Below are 4878 nucleotides of genomic sequence, written 5' to 3'. Positions count from 1 at the left end.
TGCTCTTATCCAGAGCGACTTACATGAGCAATTAGGGTTAAGTGCCTTGCTCAAGGGCACATCGACAGATCTTTCACCTAGTCGGCTCGGGGATTAGAACCAGCGACCTTTCTGTTACTGGCACAACGCTCTTAACATTTACATTTTAGTCATTTAGCAGACGCTCTTATCCAGAGCGACTTACAGGAGCAATTAGGGTTAAGTGCCTTGCTCAAGGGCACATTTACGTCATTTAGCAGACGCTCTTATCCAGAGCGACTTACAAATTGGTGCATTCACCCTATAGCCAGTGGGATAACCACTTTACACTTTTTTTTTTTTGGGGGGGGGGGGGGTGGAAGGATTACTTTATCCTATCCCAGGTATTCTTTAAAGAGGTGGGGTTTCAAATGTCTCCGGAAGGTGGTGAGTGACTCCGCTGTCCTGGCGTCGTGAGGGAGCTTGTTCCACCATTGGGGTGCCAGAGCAGCGAACAGTTTTGACTGGGCTGAGCGGGAACTATGCTTCCGCAGAGGAAGGGGAGCCAGCAGGCCAGAGGTGGATGAACGCAATGCCCTCGTTTGGGTGTAGGGACTGATCAGAGCCCGAAGGTACGGAGGTGCCGTTCCCCTCACTGCTCCATAAGCAAGCACCATGGTCTTGTAACGGATGCGAGCTTCAACTGGAAGCCAGTGGAGTGTGCGGAGGAGGGGGGTGACGTGAGAGAACTTGGGAAGGTTGAACACCAGACGGGCTGCGGCATTCTGGATGAGTTGTAGGGGTTTAATGGCACAGGCAGGGAGGCCAGCCAACAGCGAGTTGCAGTAATCCAGACGGGAGATGACAAGTGCCTGGATTAGGACCTGTGCCGCTTCCTGTGTAAGGCAGGGTCGTACTCTCCGAATGTTGTAGAGCATGAACCTGCAGGATCGGGTCACCGCCTTGATGTTAGCGGAGAACGACAGGGTGTTGTCCAGGGTCACGCCAAGGCTCTTCGCACTCTGGGAGGAGGACACAACGGAGTTGTCAACCGTGATGGCGAGATCATGGAACGGGCAGTCCTTCCCCGGGAGGAAGAGCAGCTCCGTCTTGCCAGGGTTCAGCTTGAGGTGGTGATCCGTCATCCATACTGATATGTCTGCCAGACATGCAGAGATGCGATTCGCCACCTGGTTATCAGAAGGGGGAAAGGAGAAGATTAGTTGTGTATCGTCAGCGTAGCAATGATAGGAGAGGCCATGTGAGGATATGACAGAGCCAAGTGACTTGGTGTATAGGGAGAATAGGAGAGGGCCTAGAACTGAGCCCCGGGGGACACCAGTGGTGAGAGCACGTGGTGCGGAGACAGCTTCTCGCCACGCCACTTGGTAGGAGCGACCGGTCAGGTAGGACGCAATCCAGGAGTGAGCCGCGCCGGAGATGCCCAGCTCGGAGAGGGTGGAGAGGAGGATCTGATGGTTCACAGTATCAAAGGCAGCAGACAGGTCTAGAAGGACAAGAGCAGAGGAGAGAGAGTTAGCTTTAGCAGTGCGGAGAGCCTCCGTGACACAGAGAAGAGCAGTCTCAGTTGAATGACCAGTCCTGAAACCTGACTGGTTTGGATCAAGAAGGTCATTCTGAGAGAGATAGCAAGAGAGTTGGCTAAAGACGGCACGCTCAATAGTTTTGGAAAGAAAAGAAAGAAGGGATACTGGTCTGTAGTTGTTGACATCAGTGGGATCGAGTGTTGGTTTTTTGAGAAGGGGTGCAACTCTCGCTCTCTTGAAGACGGAAGGGACATGGCCAGCGGTCAAGGATGAGTTGATCAGCGAGGTGAGGTAGGGGAGAAGGTCACCGGAGATGGTCTGGAGAAGAGAGGAGGGGATGGGGTCAAGCGGGCAGGTTGTTGGGCGGCCTGCAGTCACAAGTCGCAGGATTTTATCTGGAGAGAGAGGGGAGAAAGAAGTCAGAGCATAGGGTAGGGCAGTGTGAGTAGGACCAGCAGTGTCATTAGACTTAACAAACGAGGATCGGATGTCGTCAACCTTCTTTTCAAAGTGGTTGACGAAGTCATCCACAGAGAGAGAGGAGGGGGGGGGGGGGGGATTCAGCAGGGAGGAAAATGTGGCAAAGAGCTTCCTAGGGTTAGAGGCAGATGCTTGGAATTTAGAGTGGTAGAAAGTGGCCTTAGCAGCAGAAACAGATGAAGAAAATGTAGAGAGGAGGGAGTGAAAAGATGCCAGGTCGGCAGGGAGTTTAGTTTTCTTCCATTTCCGCTCCGCTGCCCGGAGCTCTGTTCTGTGAGCTCGCAATGAGTCATCAAGCCACGGAGCTGGAGGGGAGGACCGAGCCGGCCGGGAGGATAGGGGACACAGAGAGTCAAAGGATGCAGAAAGGGAGGAGAGGAGGGTTGAGGAGGCAGAATCAGGAGATTGGAGGGAGAAGGATTGAGCAGAGGGAAGAGATGATAGGATGGAAGAGGAGAGAGTAGTGGGAGAGAGAGAGCGAAGGTTGCGTCGGCGCATTACCATCTGGGTAGGGGCAGAGTGAGTAGTGTTGGAGGAGAGCGAGAGAGAAAAGGAAACAAAGTAGTGGTCGGAGACATGGAGGGGAGTTGCAGTGAGATTAGTAGAAGAGCAGCATCTAGTAAAGATGAGGTCAAGCGTATTGCCTGCCTTGTGAGTAGGGGGGGACGGTGAGAGGGTGAGGTCAAAAGAGGAGAGGAGTGGAAAGAAGGAGGCAGAGAGAAATGAGTCAAATGTGGACGTAGGGAGGTTGAAATCCCCCAAAACTGTGAGGGGTGAGCCATCCTCAGGAAAGGAACTTATCAAGGCGTCAAGCTCATTGATGAACTCTCCAAGGGAACCTGGAGGGCGATAGATGACAAGGATATTAAGCTTAAATGGGCTAGTGACTGTGACAGCATGGAATTCAAATGAGGAGATAGACAGATGAGTTAGGGGAAAAATTGAGAATGTCCACTTGGGAGAGATGAGGATTCCTGTGCCACCACCCCTCTGACCAGATGCTCTCGGGGTATGCGAGAACACATGGTCAGACGAGGAGAGAGCAGTAGGAGTAGCAGTGTTTTCAGTGGTAATCCATGTTTCCGTCAGCGCCAGGAAGTCGAGGGACTGGAGGTTAGCATAGGCTGGGATGAAGTCAGCTTTGTTGGCAGCAGAACGGCAGTTCCAGAGGCTGCCTGAGACCTGGAACTCCAGGTGTGGGGTGCGTGCAGGGACCACCAGGTTAGAGAGGCAGCAGCCACGCGGTGTGAGGCGTTTGTGTAGCCTGTGCAGAGAGGAGAGAACAGGGATAGGCAGAGGCATAGTTGACAGGCTGTAGCAAATGGCTACAATAATGCAGAGGAGATCGGAATGAAATGAACTAAACATCTGGGAGAGGAGAGAGCAGGGCCTCCCTCACCAAAACTTCCACCTCAGAAACTATAATTGTTTCACTGAACCACCCGAACAAAAACTCTCCCAACTTCCACCTTTAGAAATCAGAATTGTTGTGAACCACAGCGGTTCCATGTTTCAAGGAATAGACTCAACCCACTTTATTCAGCTGGCTAACTATGACACCATAGCTAACTAGCATGCTAGCATCCAATAACACACAGTTTAGCACCAACACTTGGTCACAACAAACCACCAATAGTGTGTTAACACACTAAACAGATAATTCGTGTCCGTGTCTAGTTCCTTTCATAACGCAGCAATAATTAAACGTTGGCTAGCTAGCACAAATATATTGTGCTACTAAGCTACCTGCCGCTTTTTGGAGAATACACTCCAATACAGCTCTGTGTGTAGATTTAGAGTGTATCTGAGTTCTGTATTGCAGTTCTATCAGGTATTTATACCATTGGCAAATTTTGCTATGCACAAAAATAAGGTAATTTGGCTTTGTACACAGTCATACCATACTTGGTACAATCTTAGGCGAGTACATCGGGAGCTATATCTCTGCAGATTATCTGTCTATCTGGTCAAAATCACTGATACAGGTCCCCCTCCACCCTCTGATGGTATGGATAACTTATTGTTATGTCTCCAGAGAAACCTAGATTCAAATAAAGGACCTGTTTATTATATTACTATGGGCAGAATTAGGTTTTTTGGTCTGGGGAGAAAAAATGACCTCAAAGGACTATATATATATTTTTTAAACAATTTAGATTTGTTAAGAACAAGTTGATTGACAGACATTTTTCTATTTTTTTTATTGAACAAATCTTCTTTGGGCTATGATTAAAAAAATATGCCGCTGGGGTCAAAATGACCCCAGTCGGTAGCTTGTCACACGCTGATCTGTTTCACCTGTCTTGTGCTTGTCTCCACCCCCCACCAGGTGTCTCCTATTTTTCCCCATTATCCCCTGTGTATTTATACCTGCGTTTTCTGTTTGTCTGTTGCCAGTTCGTCTTGTTTTGTCAGGTCTTACCAGGGTGTTTCCCGTTTCTCCAGTTCTCAAGTTCTTGTTTTCTAGTCTTCCCGGTCCGACCTTTCTGACTGCCCTGAGCCTGCCTGCCGTTCTGTCCCTTTTTGACTCTGCCTTGGATTACGAACCTCTGCCTGCCCTCAACCTGCCCCTTTGTTATAATAAATATTCGGAGAACTGAACCATCCGCCTCCTGTGTCTGCATCTGGGTCATATCTTGAGTCGTGATATAGCTTGAGGGTTAAGCCTGCTAGTTTTAAAAATAATAAGCAGACTTCATGGATGCCCGTGCCACATGGTCACCCCCAATAATACTAGGTTAACAGGTCAATAGTCTCGTTTCCTCACTTCTATATAAATATACAACGTGGTAAAATTATTTCAACCACATGAACTGAGAGATTGGCTGATGAAATTCTTGAGAAACAAATGGACTCTGTTCTTACAATAAGGCAAGACAAAAAAAAAACAATA

This window comes from Coregonus lavaretus, assembly GCF_964263955.1.
Source record: "Coregonus lavaretus genome assembly, chromosome: 4".
NCBI lineage: Eukaryota > Metazoa > Chordata > Actinopteri > Salmoniformes > Salmonidae > Coregonus > Coregonus lavaretus.
Note: the sequence above shows the minus strand (reverse complement) of the source record.